This window comes from Anabrus simplex, chromosome 1 (genome assembly GCF_040414725.1).
Source record: "Anabrus simplex isolate iqAnaSimp1 chromosome 1, ASM4041472v1, whole genome shotgun sequence".
NCBI classification, from domain to species: Eukaryota; Metazoa; Arthropoda; class Insecta; order Orthoptera; family Tettigoniidae; genus Anabrus; species Anabrus simplex.
Genome location: NC_090265.1, coordinates 36,252,877 through 36,269,375, shown reverse-complemented (window position 1 = coordinate 36,269,375; position 16,499 = coordinate 36,252,877). Strand labels below are relative to the sequence as shown.

The following is a 16,499-nucleotide window of genomic DNA, read 5'->3' as shown; positions in this document are numbered from 1 at the left end:
CATTACAGGCCTACGGGAGGAAAATTGTCTTCTTTCGCTGCAGCGGCAAGCTACTGGTGTTGCATATAACCTGTCGAGTTTTGCATGTTTTAAGCTATTTATCCTTCTTGTCAAGTGCAGAATAAGCCGAATTAATTCATGTTGTAAACAAAACAAGTCGACACTTCCTCAGCGATGGGATCTTATGGCTGAACTTGGCAGATGATATTAGCCAAATATTAATTTGATCACCCTCTCTCGCACAGAGGTCGAGGACCTTAAGGCGGACAGCTGTTCCGTCATATTTTCTTGCTTAATAGCCACCTGTCTCGTTCAAGCAGCACAATTATCTATATATATAAAGTAGCTTGTCCTGACTGACTGACTGACTGACTGACTGATTCATCATCGCCGAGCCAAAACTACTGGACATAAAGAAATGAAAGTTTGGGGATATATTCACATTAAGATGTAGGTGCTCGCTAAGAGAGGATTTTTGGATATTCCGTCGCTAAGGGGGTGAAAAAGGGGGTGAAATTTTAAAATGAGTGCGTCTATATCTCAAAACTTTAAAAGTTTACAGATGTGAAAATTGGTATTTAGAATCTTCTTTAAAAATAAGGAAACACGTATTTTTTTGTTTTCAGACAATCCTAATAGGAGTGGTGAAAAAGGGTGAAAAAGGGGTTGAATGCCTTTAATCAGGATACCGCTACTTATTTCTCAGAAACTGAAGATATTACAGACCTCAAAATTGGTACTTTCGATCGCTGTCAAAAATAAAGAAACACATATTTTTTTGTTTTTGGAAAATCCAATTAATGCGAGGGTGAAAGAGGGGTGAATTTTTAAAATGAGTGCATCTATATCTCAAAAGTTTTAAAGTTTAGAGATGTAAAAATTGGTATTTAGAATCTTCATTAAAAATAAAGTAACACATATTTTTTTGTTTTTGGAAAATCCAATTAATGCGAGGGTGAAAAGGGGGGTGAATTTTTAGAATGAGTGCATCTATATCTCAAAAGATTTAAAGTTTAGAGATGTAAAAATTGGTATTTTGAATCTTCATTATAAATCAAAGACCACGTAGTTTTTTGTTTTCGGAAAATGCCAATAGGAGGGGTGAAAAGGGGGTGATAATTGGGTTGAATGCCTTTAAAGAGAATACTTATATCTTAGAAACTTAATATATTACAGACCTGAAAATTGGTATTTGGGATCTACTTTAAAAATAAAGAAACAGGTATTTTTTTCGTTTTGGGAAAATCCAAATAATGGGGGGTGAAAAGGGGGATGAAATTTTTAAAATGAGTGTATCTATATCTCAAAACTTTTAAAGTTTATAGATGTAAAATTTGGTATTTAGAATCTCCTTTAAAAATAAAGAAACACGTCTTTTTTGTTTTCGGAAAATCCTAATAGGAAGGGTGGAAAAGGGTGAAAAAGAGGTTAAATGCCTTTAATGAGGCTACTTATATTTCAGAACCAGAAGATATTACAGACCTGAAAATTGGTATTTGGGATCTACTTTAAAAATAAAGAAACAGGTATTTTTTCTTTTTGGGAAAATCCAAATAATGGGGGGTGAAAAGGGGGATGAAATTTTTAAAATGAGTGTATCTATATCACAAAACTTTTAAAGTTTATAGATGTAAAATTTGGTATTCAGAATCTCCTTTAAAAATAAAGAAACACTTATTTCTTTTTCTCTAAATCCCAATAGGAGGGGTGTAAAAGGGTGAATAATGGGTTGAATGCCTTTAATGAGGATACATATATCTCAGAAACTGAAGATATTACAGAACTGAAAATTTGTAAATGGGATCTCCTTTAAAAATAAAGAAACACGTATATTTTTTATTTTGGAAAATTCAATTCATGGCGGTTAAACAGGAGTGGCAAATTGGGGTGAATTTTTTGAAAGACTATATCTACAGAATATCTGAGAAGCGTAAAATGTTACAGACGTAAAAAGTGGGTATTTGGAATCTCCTCTAAGTGTAAAGAAACATAGGTGATTTGTCTTTGGAAACTCCACGTAAGGGGAACTAAAAAGGGGTGAAATATTAAAATGAGAATTTATACAGTATATCTCAAAAAACTTAACATGTTACAGAAGTGAATATGGTAATTTTTTAATTTTATTAAAAATAAAGAAACGTGTATTTTTAGTTTTCGGAAATACCGCTTGGGAAGTGGGGGGGGGGGGTAAAAGTGACTGAAAATGGTGTTGAATTCTTTTAATTAGGCTACTGATATCTCAAAAATGAAGATGTTACACACGTGAAATTTGATTTTTGGAATCTGCTTTAAACGTAAACAAACACGTATTCTCGGAAAATCCAATGAAGGGGGTTTGGGGGTTAAAGGATTGAAAAAATTAATTGACTTAATTGTATGAGAATACATACATCTAATAAAAACTAAAGTTGTTACAGACGTGAAAATTGGTATTTTGATCTCTTTTAAAAACAAAGAAAAGCACGTTTTTGGGGGGAAACAATCTTGGGGGGGGGGGCGGGAGTGAAAAGGAGCTGAATTCCTTTCATGAGGACACATAAATCAAAAACTAAAGAGGTTAGAGTGGTGATAATTGGTATTTAGAAGATCCTTTACTATTAAAGGAACAAGTATTTTTTGCCTTAATATCACTTTGTGAGGGTGGGGGGGGGGGGGGAGTGTGAAAGGAAGTTAAAAAAGTGAATTATTTTTAAGGGGATACTTATATCTCAAAACTGAAGGTAATAAACGTGAACATTGGTATTTGGAATCTCCTTTAAACATAAAGAAACACACCTTCTTTTAATTTTTTGGGGGGTGGGGGTAAATAAACTTAACGGCGGTGGGGTGTAAAAGGCGGTGAGACCAATTGATTTTACTGTTCATAATGTACTTATAAGGAGCCTCCGTTGCTCAGGCGGCAGCGCTCCGGCCTCTCACAGGTGGGTTCCGTGTTTCAAATCCCGGTCACTCCATGTGACATTCGTGCTGGACAAGTTGGCGGCGGGACAGGTTTTTCTCCGGATACTCCGGCTTTCCCTGTCATCATTCATTCCAGCAACACTGTCCAATATTTCATTCCATTTGTCACTCATCGATCATTGCCCCAGAGGGGAGCTTCGGCAGCCGGCACAATTGATATTGTCGCCGCTAGATGGGGCTTTATTCATTCCATCTCTGATCCTGTCGAATGATAGGAAACAGGCTGTTGACTTTCGATGTACTTATTCTGATCATAAACCGATCATTTTTAATCTTTCCTGGGTTCTTTTTCAACAGCCATCTTTTCCTTCGGAGAACGTTCTTAGATTACAGTAGATTCTCCTGGCATAAAAATAAAAATTTAAACACATTTCAAATAAACGATAGGAATGATATTGACCGTCAAATTGTTCACCTCTATAATAAGGTCACTAATACACGGAGGTATGTCATTCGTATCGCCAGAAATCCCGCACACTTGCCTACGCGCGACAATGGTGCTGGCCACATTGTCAACAATGACAATGGCAGCAGATGTAATTTACCGCCAAGTAGCGGTCTTGCATATTGCTGTGGGGTCCAGAACATATAATAATAATAATAATAATAATAATAATAATAATAATAATAATAATAATAATAATAATAATAATAATAATGTTCTGTACCGTCGTCACATGTGCGGACCACGCTGGAAACGGGTCCTGGACGGCTAATGACTAAGAATGCAGTCCGGCCGCGGGTTCAGTAGGCTACCGCCAAGGCACCCAAGACGACACCACGACAGATCCCCTGAAGGATTTGATCCATATTAAAAATGCTTATAGGAAAAGATGGCAAAGATTTAGGGACCCAACTAACTGGGTGGAATAGCTGGACCTAGCCCGGGAAGTACGAAATCGTTTGCTGGAAAGAAAGATTGAAAAATGGGAGGAAACTTGCCGTAATCTATTAGAAAACAAGTCAGATCGCGAATTTTGGCGGATTCTCGTAGAAAAAGGGTCAGATCGCGAATTTCGGCGGATTATATATTATCTAAAACAATAAGCATTCAATTATAAATTTCAGTATAATACCGTAGCGAAGCACGGGTATCTTGCTAGTTATTAATAATAATGTAGTTTAACCCTTCGTGTTTAAACATAAGCACTACTCTTAATTAACGGAAGACTTTAATGACTTTCTCTAACTAGCATCTACAATGTTCGGAAGTATTTTTATCTGAGGATTTGACGTAATACACTATTCGCGTTCACCGGCCGACGCGGAGGAGTTAGTCAGATGGCATGGGCTCAGTCTTAAAAACGAACAGTAATACGAAGATAAATAAATAAAAATCAAAGTTGGGAATAGATTTTGTAAATCAGATTAAGAATTAAGAGGAACCAGATAAAGCCGAACAAGTTGACCGTGAGGTTAGGGGCGTGCAGCTGTGAGCTTGCACTTTGGAGACAGCGGATTAGAACCCCACTGGCGGCAGCCCTGAAGATGATTTTTCCACCGTTTCCCATTGTTTTACACCAAGCAAATGTTGCGGATGTACCTTAATTAAAGCCACGGTCGATCCCTTCCAATTCTTATCCCTTCCTTATCCCATCATCGCCAAGAGACCTATCTGCGTCGATGCAAGAAGAAAGAAAAGAAACAGATAAATCTTGCTACTTACGCTACATAACCAGTGACAAAAGAAGCGACAGGGTATAAAAGGTACAGCAACTCAAGAGATGAAAGTTTTCTTGATAGAAAAATAACACGTCTCAAACATAAGGTTGTGGTTTATGATGAATGTGGCTTTTCACAAAAGTGAAACAGTCGGTAATCGGCGCAGAGAGGAAGGAAACAGAAATTTATCGAACCCAATCGTCGGTAACTATTAAGATGATTTCCTGTGACCTCCTGTTTTCATACCGGTGTAAATACTGGAGATGTACCTGATTAAAGCCACAGAAATGCATCATTGAGTCAGATAGGAAGAGATACTGATTCACGTTGCTGAACATAGAAACCCGTATTGAATAAATACGACGCCGAGGTGACGGGATTTTGCCCGTGTACGTGCTAAAATACCATGCCTATCAACTTGGGCTCAGGAAACCAGCGCTTTATACAGTAAGTCTCATCCACTCAACCCGGCACACATTAAGCCAGGCCCGCCTGTCCCTGTAAGTGCAGGAACAATGGGTAGTATGGGCCATGCTCGCCGTGCGGGCCACACCGCGTCAAGCGCACGGACAAACACTGAACACGCACTTCTCGCCGTAGATCGCCAACCGCTAGGAGGCAGTGCAGCCGAACAACTGTCTCCTTTCTGTGCATGCCGGGAAATGTTTTCAGATCGTACAATTGCAACATGAGCTGTGATATAATACAGAAATCCTATAGAAGTTATGTTTGTAAGTTAGAATACTGAATTTTATGACCGAGTGGTGTGGCAGGCACGTGTTATCGCGCTACGACTATAAATTCAAGCACTCTGTATTCGGGAGACAGTGGTTTCAAACCCCACCGTCCGCTGTCCTGAGAATGGTTTTCAGTGGTTTCCCCTTTTCACTTCCAAGAAAATGCTGGGACAGTTTCTATTCAGAGGCCACAGCTGATTCCTTCCACCTCCTTTCCCACTTCATCCACCATCTTCATTAGCTCCTCAACAGAAGCTTGACGCCAGGAAGGGCATCTGACCGTATAAGATCATGCCTTGTACTGTAATTTCCTCTCACCTCATCCCCGAACCCGACTAAGGGATGGACATACAATACATTTTTTTTGCTAGGGGCTTTACATCGCACCGACACAGATAGGTCTTATGGCGACGATGGGATAGGAAAGGCCTAGGAGTTGGAAGGAAGCGGCCGTGGCCTTAATTAAGGTACAGTCCTAGCATTTGCCTGGTGTGAAAATGGGAAACCACGGAAAACCATCTTCAGGGCTGCCGATAGTGGGATTCGAACCTACTATCTCCCGGATTCAAGCTCACAGCCGCGCGCCTCTACGCGCACGGCCAATTCGCCCGGTCAATACATTTTTAAGGTAATAAATTATGATTTATTCACGTCGAACTCCGTGAAAAACTTGAAGCCGGTATCGGCACATAGTCTATTCCTGTCGAATAACACCAAGGGGTCTGTTCAAAACTTAACGACTCCAACCGACGGACGAATCACCATCAACAGCGTCATATGCCTTCACTCCGTATGAACACTACGGAAATGAACCCAGGCTTTTGACACGCAATCCAATGATCAGAAATTGTATACCACCACCTCTCCTAACCTGCCGGTGACTTTTTCCACCAACGGGACTCGAACCGGCTAACCACAGTGTCATATAATATGGACTTGACGAACGTAGGTAGCTGCGTGTTATTGTGGTGGAGGATAGTGTTATGTGCGATGTGTGAGTTGCAGGGATGTTGGGGGCAGCACAAACACCCAGCCCCAGGACCATTGGAATTAATCAATGAAGGTTAAAACTCCCGACTCGGCCTGAAATCGAACCCGGGACCCTCTGAACCGAAGGCCAGTACGCTGAACATGGAGCCAAAGAGTCGGACATTGAGGAGGTAAAGAGACATAATACACGACACCGACCATTCTATTTATAACACGCATTTATTGTTGAACTTCTTGTTTTAAAAAAAATCAATGCAATTTATACGAGCAGCTAGTGCCTACAATTCTCTTCCCCACCCCATAAATGAAGAGGAAAATGGAGTGACACCAGCACGAGTGTTGCGAGTGATATGGTCGATTAGCACAGACTCCTGGCGACTAATCAGTCAGATCAAGAATTTCGGCAAGAAGCCACCCATGCAGGTACACTACCTACTGGAAGATACGCTGAATTACTCCCGTAAGATTAATGAGCATGTGCGGTATCCAACTGTGTCCACAGCGGGCGAGTTAGCTCCATAATAAATTGAGATGTCTATTTGGCTGCTTAAATGTCAGACTTACAATAACGGTTTCGAACCCCACTGTCGGTAGCCCTGAAGATGGTTTTCCGTGGTTTCCCATTTTCACACCACCTTAATTAAGGTCACGGCCGCTTCCTTTCCACTCCTAGCCCTTTCCTCTCCCATCGACGGCATAAAACCTATCTGTGTCGGTACGACGCAAAGCAAATGGTAAAAATGTCAAATACTTCAAGTACTGGACGACTAAGTTGTGAATAACCATTTAAATTGTATGAGTTGAGTCAGTTGTTATCTAATTTAAAATCCGTCCGGGCTAAGTGGTTCAGACGATAGAGCTCTGATCTTCTGACATCAAGTAAGGGGTGCGATCCCGGCTCAGTCCGGTGATATTTGAAGGTGGCGACTGGACTGACTGCAGCAACTCCCGAGCAATAACGATACTCGATTGTGGGAAAAGATGAAAGGTTATAGTTGGACAATTTGCTCCTTAATATTGGCGGTTTACTAATACCTGAACAGGCAGGCTACATGCCTCAAATAAAATTGAACAGCACAAACAACTCATCACAATACCGGTATATAAAGAATATCACTGAAGTGGCATTTATCGATGTCATCAGTCCACAACACCGTGGAACAACGTATGATGTTCACAAATAGTTTTACTAAAGCGATTGCCACTTCGCTGCACTATCGAATTTTCTATATTGAATTCTAAGGAGTCGAAGACAATACTAGAGGAATGGACTGCCTCAGGGAAGCCTACTGTCGCCTATTCTCTTTAATATATACCTTATACGAACGACCAGCCACGAGCAAGTACATATAGAAGTTTTACATAAGCATACCACTTTGCTTTGATAGTACAAACATAAGATCTTTTAAAAACAGAACAAGTACAAATTAAAGCTCTGAAAACGTTGAACAAGAACCACCAGATGCTAAACAAGTAGGAAACTGAATGTAAACTGGGAACGCAATGGGCTGGAAAACTGTTTAACGCTAAAATATCTTGCAGTTGTTTTAGATACGTCAGTCACATATCCGAGACCCTGTGTAATACTGAACAAAAGGTATTAGACCGAATAATTACTATTGTTCGTATAGCGACTATGCAAAGAATCAGACCATAAAAGTCTGTCCGAGTCGATGATGTCGCTAGTCACGCCAAGAGGAGGAGTTACTTACGGGTGAAAACAAGACAGTCACAGTTGTTCAATTTTGGGCGATGATTGTCTAGACATTTTCATTCATTTTTTTAAACATTTACCGTTTTATTGTTTCATGTCACCATTTTCATTCCAATATAAAGTTACTTTTGATGCAGATATTGAATGTAACGTTTCTGGCAGGAGTGAATAAGTAGACAAATGATATGATCAAGCTTAATGTTTACAAGAGGCGTTGGTGAAGATTTAATTTACACTTATATCACGGTGCTTAGACTTTGTTTTCAACTATTTAAAGATAAGAGGTGTGGATCTGAAAGGCCATAAAGATAGTTGGAAATAGAGAATTGCAGAGACGCATAGTTATTTCACAGAGGTTTGTAGACTGAACAATGAAAGGCATAACGGTGTGTAATGAAGATATGTGTATGTTACATTACATATCGCACTGTTTCATTGTACCATTAACCTGTAACGAACTTAAAAAAATGGAGCTAGCATCTGGAAATACAACGATCACATTAATATATGTGGTGGTACCTTATGTATCCGATAATTACGAAATAATGCCACTAAACATACTAATCGTCACATTTTGCCATGTGGTTATAATAGTTGAATGCCTCGCCATTTTACGGTTTAATTTATTTCAGCTGCGTATTTTGTTACTTTTTCTCATTTAAGGATAAGTCCATGGTTTATTATTTTCAGTTTATGTTTTCCAAACATCTCCACAAAATATTATTTCAAATGCCTGTCGAAAGCTTGCTATGGGTCACCTACGAATCCACTAACCACCAAAACTCGACGAACAACTTTAACATAAGCATATTTATGAATAACGCATTACTTATCATACCATCAGTCAGTGTGTTCCCATAATGATTTTTTATTTCTTATGGAAACATATTCATACCCCCTCGAAATTTTCAACCTGTTGTACCTACTCTTACTGTCATTAGTTACAGGTTCGTTATTGCACATCTAATCTCTGTGCTGAAATTACTAGCAACGATATATTTCAATGCAAGAATTTAAGTCGTCAAATCCTTTCCAAACAGGAGCAATTCAAGACAAATGTTCTTTACTAGAGAGAACCATCCATATCAAAGTAGAGGCTTCTCAAGCTAAGAATTCTCTAAATTATTCTCGATCGGCTAAAAAGAATATTGTTGTTTTCCCACTGGGAACTTTCATTTTAATTACCGTATTAATTTCAGTTACTTCAATAGTACTGTAACTAAAAATTTGCTGATGGGCTACGATTAATAAATACTGCAATGAAATGAAAATGAGATAGTATTCTACATGTTAGTCATAGTCATAGATCTCATTCATCCCGGTTTTCCTGTAATAGTTGCCGTTTGTAATGAAGTGTCCCGATAAACTTCCGAAACGAAATAGTCCCAGTTTTTCATCGTTCATAATTATCGGTTTCAAGTTTGCCGCGATACATATCGTAAACATAAAAAAATTAATATATCGATCTTCATTCGGCCCAGACCTCATAAATCGATTGTAAAAGCACTATTGCCACTAGAATTAGACTGTCACTCCTGCATCCTGCACACATTTACTGGAGGTGACGCGGTTCCGGCTCCACTTGCTATTGGTCTGTGTGCATTTTATGCTTTTGTGTTGGCTGAAGGGCTCAATTGGAAATATTTTTTCTCGATGATGTAAGAAATAGGTTAAAAATATAAACAGTTAGTTCTTCATTAACAGTGAAAAATTTAAAGGAAATACCATGTCCTGAGTCTTTTTGATTTTGTGTCTAAAGCCATTAAGTTCGTCGAACAAAGTCAATTTTGGGTAAAATATACGGAAATTTAAAATGAAGAAGTAAGTACTTTGAATAAAAAAAGAATATAAAATAAGCAGAACATTTGTAATCGTATACAACTTTATATATCACTTTTTATACCACTTTGGTGTTATCCTTTTACGTATGTACACTCTAATCCGCCATACAGCTCGCACTGAAAATGACTCCGCTTTCTTTCTTCATAAAATGGGAGTCAATAACTTACAACCTGGTCGTTTGAAGAAAACTCTCTCTGCGGGAAGACGGATAATAGCTTTTAGGAGGTAGTGCTAAGAGAAAGAAGTGAAACTTACAATTTTGACCTGCAGCTGTTATCTGCAATTTTCTCATAAATTAGAACGACTTAGGGCGTATCTCTTTTTTTGCTAGTGGCTTTACGTCGCATCGACACCGATAGGTCTTATGGCGACGATGGGATAGGAAAGGCCTAGGAGTTGGAAGGAAGCGGCCGTGGCCTTAATTAAGGTACAGCCCCAGCATCTTCCTGGTGTGAAATGGGAAACCACGGAAAACCATCTTTAGGGCTGCGGACAGTGGGATTCGAACCCACTATCTCCCGGATGCAAGCTCACAGCCGCACGCTTCTAACCGCACGACCAACTCGTCCGGCAGGACGATTCTACACGCGGAAAGTAATGTCAGTGGAGCCCTCTAAAGGTATGTTTGTAAAGTGAGAAATATAACTTCTGCGCCCTTTGTAAAAACGGCTTGAATATGTACTTGCGTCATACAATTGACTGTACTACACATCCTCCTTCTGGCGACGAAAGTAGAAACTGTACGACACCATGTCTTCATCCTGCGTGATGACAGTCAGAAAACCTCATATTTTAGTCTTGATTATCCTTTTAATACAGTGTCCGGCTCCATGGCCAAATGGTTAGCGTTCGATTCCCGGCAGGGTCGGGAATTTTAAACTCAATTGGTTAATTTCGCCGACACGGGGGCTGGGTGTATGTGTCGTCTTCATCATCATTTCATCCTCATCATGACGCGCAGGTCGCCTACGTGAGTCAAATCAAAAAGACCTGCATCTGGCGAGCCGAACTTGTCCTCGGACACTCCCGGCACTAAAAGCCATACGCCATTTCATTTCATTTTGAATACAGTTTTTCATTTAAAACCTGAATGTTATTCTTTAAATTTAATTTGAGATATATTTGAAAATGATATTGTACAGAATATGTTTTAAAATATGATGGTTTTGTTATTTTTATTAGTTACCGGTAGATCAAAATTTATCAGTGGCATATATTATTCACGATTTCACCCTTACATTCTCATTTTGGCCAGTCAGTATAATTTTATGTCATTCATATTATTTCATATTTTCAGGGCCCATCACATCGATGTTCACTCCTTGCACACAGCAATCATCATCAAAATCATCATCATCATCATCATCATCGTAATCATCATCATCATCAGGACTACCTTGAAAAAGAAAAATTCCCTCAAGAATATGATATCGAAAACTACATTCGTACATCTTCATTAAAGACTGTTATGCCTTTCAGCGTTCAGTCTGCACGCCTCTGTGAATTTACTAATCGCCGCCATAATTCTCTATTTGAAACCAGCTCTGTGGCCTCGTTAGGTCTATACCTCATAATTATCTTTAAATCACTAGAAACCGAATCTTGGTGTACCTCTACATTTAACTGTGAAAAAAATGTTAATTACGAGGAGAACGGATAAACAATATCATTTCTCTTACTACCCGAGCGATCTAAAAATACATTATTTCTTGCTCGAATTGTAGATTTAAACACTGATGTCTTATTTCCGTCCTCCAATGTTGAAACACAATTTAGTTCACTAGTGGCTTCTTGCAACCTATCCTGCTTATTCGTAAGATGTTACTTGAATACGTTACAATTAATAATTTCGTGTGGCTATTTCTAGGCACCCTCCGATGAGGGTGAGCGGCATCTGCCATGTGTAGGTAACTGCGTAGTGTTGTGGTGGAAGATAGTGTTATGTGTGGTGTTTCAGTTGCAGGGATGCTGGGGACAGCACAAATACACAGCCCCCGAGCCACTGGAATTAACCAATCAAGGTTAAAATCCTCGACCCGGCCGGAAATCGAACCCAGGGCCCTCTGAACCGAAGGCCAGTACGCTGACCACTCAGCCAACGAGTCGGAAGTCACGATAATAATAATAATAATAATAATAATAATAATAATAATAATAATAATAATAATAATAATAATAATTTCAGTGTGATTTTTCAGACTATATCACTGGTGTCGAGGAAAACCGTAGTATGTTAAAAAAATATCGAACATTCAGTGTTACATCGTGTAATGTGAAAATAATCACTTATAATTCAAAAGAGAAAAATATTCCAAAATACAGTATGTGCTAAGATGGTATTCGACTTGTTCCTGTAGAATCTGTAAGATTCCACTTGTTTCTGATAGACATAACTATATTGAAAGTATACTAAAAACCAGACACACTCACAAAACAGACAAATCGAAACACAACAAAAACAAACAATTGCAATCAGTATATAAATAGAAAGAAAAGTGGCAATCCTTCAAATTTGCTGATTTTGAAAATATGCCGTAGCTTAGGCCATATTACCCTAACCACGATTCTGACGATTTTAAGGCCAGAGGGGTGAAAATAATTGTTCATGCTAACTGCTTTGATTATTTCTGTTTTTCAATTTCAGTATATAGACTAATACAAAGATAGGATTGCAATGAGGAACAATTTAGGTAATGTTTAGTATGTTCAGTATAGTGCAGGATGCTCACTCGATCGATCCTCTTGTTTGGAATAGCAGAGTATATTTTAATGTTATTAAAAGTGCAGCGTTCAAGAAACATAAATGTTCTGTATGATTTTTACAGCTTGTGAACAATTCGAATCTACGGACTACTTCGACAAATAAAACTGACTCAGCTTGGAGTTAATATCTGTAATTGTAGAACATTATCACTATCCAATGTATGCACTGTTACATTTGATGGTCTGAGGTTCCGTTTTGAGAGAAATGACTATGGTATGGACACAGTCTTGGAGACGGAGTACAAGATTAAAATACATAAATAAATCTAAAACAAAAATAATGGATTGCAGTCGAAGTCAGGTGATACAGGAAATATTAAATTAGGCGATGAAGTCTTAGATGAAGTAGATCATTATTGTTACTTCGGTAGCAAAATGACTAAGGATGGCAGAAGTAAGGAGGACATACAATGCAGACTAGCACGAGCAAGGAAGACCTTTCTTAAGAAAATAAATTTGCTCTCTTGGAACGCTGATATAGGAATTAGAAATATATTTTGAAGAGTTTCGTCTGGAGGCAACATGGACAATAAAGAAAGAGAATAGAAGCTTTTGAAATGCGGTGTTACAGAAGAATAGTAAAGCGAGATGGGTAGATCGAATCACAAATGAAGAGATGCTGAATCGAATTGGTGAGAGGAGAACGATTTGGCTAAATTTGACGAGAAGAAGAGATGGACATATCATAAGACACCCAGGACTAGGTTTTCGAGGAAAGTGTAGGCTGTAAGAGATTGGAGTAGATGGTGGATATAGTAAATATGTAGAAATGAAAAGATTAGCACAGGGTAGAAGAGCTGCATCAAACCAGTATAGAGACTGATGACCCAAACAACAACGACAACATCGCTCTCTTTTAGATTAGTTTTCGAGGAAGAAGCCTGGCAGGTACTCCTGTCGATCCATAGCGTATCGAAATCTGACGTCCGTTTTCTCACTGTCTTCTGTTCAGCGCATTAGATAGTTTATTTCTTATTAAAGTAGCTGTTCGACCCATCGTAGGTGGAAAAGGGATAGGGCACGGCTTAATTACCAAGTCAGTCACTGTTAGTGTTAACCAGTTTTACGGGCTTACGGCGATATCAGTTGATCGATCCGAGACCTGAGTCGATTTACATTTCCTCCATCCATTTTATGATTTATTTTTCCTTTTTTTCGAGTGATCATTCCTCCATGTTCTCCTCCCCGTTTGGAGTCATCTTCATCATCTTCCTGATCAATGGGGATTGATAACCACGTGGTTTTGTTTCTTATAAAAGACGATCACAACAGCTGACTCGTCACCATGGAAACTAAACTTTACAGCAATGCTCGCCGTTGCGTAGGCTTGCCAACCGTCGCGTGGTTCGCGGGACAGTCCCGATTTTTTTACTGTTACGTCCTGCGGCCCAAAATAATTTGTTAATGTAGCAAAATGTCCCGAATTCGTGACTCATTTTTACCATGCATCACAATTTGTTTTCAATAATGTAATATTAGCGTGCATCGATCGCGTTAGTCGTGCCCTGGGTGACAAATAGTAAGATTCCTTCGCGCTTTAGAACGCACCTGTTGCAGCCAGAGATCCGATGGTTTCGAACCACTATGCGGTGACATGTTAATTTCTATTTTATGTTGTGTTTTTGACAATCTGGGTGGCAGATGGTTAGTTTTGAAGCTCCACACTTGTGGAATGTCTGTAATCTTAGTCCACTTGGATGACAAAAATATTAAAGAATTCTAACGAATCCAGAAAACGGCTTGATGTTTTTCGGGATCAGTCAAAGAAAATAAAAATGAATGGAAAGATGTGTTGTTGTTGTTGTTATTCTTAGAGTTTGCTCTTTATCAATACTCATATTTCTCGTGTGGATAAGAAAATCTTCAGGTAATGCTGGCAAAAGGAAATGCGCCGTTTGCATCAAAGACGTCTAAATAGAACACGAAGGGACTTATGACCACACTGTTTATAAAATTAGTCAGACCTACAAGAAAAGTTTCTATATTTTCTATATTTTCATTTGAGATAGAACTGATATTTCCGAAGATACTTGGAAGTTCATGAAAAAGGTAATAAACGCGAATATTTCTCTTGTTATTCATCGTACATACCGTAACTTATAATATATTTTTCATAATTTGTTTTTTTGGATTCGTCGCCGTCAGACCTATCTGTGTCGGTGCAACGTAAAGCAAATTGTAAAAAAAAAATAATAACTTTTGGTATGTATAGTTTTTGATACAACTAATATTAACGGAGATTTGATAGTTTTTGGTTTTGACCTCCTTAATATTGCTTCGCCCCTGTATACTAATCAATTAACAAAGATAATCCACCTGATAGTCGCCCCTATTCGGGAATCAGAAGATCGGCCTCCTAATCACTTCATATAAACAATATTTATTTTATTCATGTTTGGATTAAGCAGGGCTTGAGTTATAACATAAGATTAAAATTACCACCATCAGACAGATTAGGGTCCCTTTCAGATTTTATTTGAAAAGAAAATCCAGTACATGGTACTTCAAGTCAAGGAATACAAATGGTGTCTAACAATCGCCAATTAATTTTTCAACGCAGCGTCCGCTATGGTCTACTTCGGGTCATGTTGAATACAGTGGTTCTCGTCCGATCACCGCAGTTATGCAACATCCAGCGTGGTCGGTACCAGGATGGGTGACCACTTCGGAACAGCCTTTGGCTCAGTTCCCTTTCAGGAGCTGTTTATCCGAGGCTGCAAAAGCGTTCTCGTTTACCCAGAAGAACGTGGATTCGATTCCTCGCCAAGAAGTCGAACAATTTAAGAAATGATATTTGCACTTCTGTAGCGGCACATGGCTTGAGGTCCACTCAGCCTAGCAGGTTAATTGCTACTTGATTTTTTGCTGGGAGCAAAGGCGGTAGGGCATAGAGCTAACCACTCTATCCCTCCAAGTGCCGCGGTTATGTAAAGTGGAAACCTTTTATCTTCCACTCTTCCAAGCCTCCGTAACCTGTACGGAGATGGATTTGCTTTTGAACCTACTTGAGACTTCTCTACATCCAGTCCAATATGAGAAAGTGTGAGGCAAATTCGTGTCCTTATCCCGAGTTGGTGCAGCTATTTTCAGGCACACCCCCAATGGAGGTGAGCTACGTGTACCATTTTTACTACGTACCAGCCCTCCGACATTCTTAATAATAATTTTATTTGTTTTTAGTCCCACGAACTACTTTTACGGTTTTCGGAGACGCCGAGGTGCCGGAATTTAGTCCCGGGGCAGTTGTTTTACGTGTCAGTATATCTACCGACACGAGGCTAACTTATATTTGAGCACCTTCAAATACCACCGGACTGAGCCAAAATCGAACCTGCCAAGTTGGGGTCAGAAGGCCATGGCCTCAGCCGTCTGAACCACTCAGCCCAGTCCGGTCATTCTTAAATCTCTGGCAGTACCGGAAATCAAACTCGAGGACGGCAGCTAATAACTCTAACCGTTTCACTACAGAGGCGTATTTTGTTAATGTACAGAGAAATTAGAATTGAATTTATATAGATAACTTAACATCCAAACTTTATGATCTCCTAAAAACTTTCTTAGCTCTGAACTGAATAATTAAGCACTTTTCTAGACGTTGCAGTTTCCCACAATTTCTAATACTAGTGCAAATCATGTATGGCCAATTATTATGCTCTGAATGTCTAGACTTATTGAAACAAGTGCCTCAACTTCGGCTCCTTAGTCAAACTTCGACGTGTTGTTTATAGATTTCTTGATTCATCCCATGGCCTGAATCAGTCAGACATCGGCAGCTCTAATCCTCTTCCTACAGCTAAAAATACCACCACTAAGCATCGATATATCTCGTA

The 16,499-nt window shown here is 39.1% G+C and overlaps 1 protein-coding gene across 10 annotated transcripts in view; it reads right to left on the bottom strand.

The window, feature by feature from the left end:
• Window positions 1-16,499, bottom strand: part of tmod (tropomodulin) — a 547,878-nt gene that overhangs the window by 349,015 nt on the left and 182,364 nt on the right. The window lies entirely within an intron of this gene.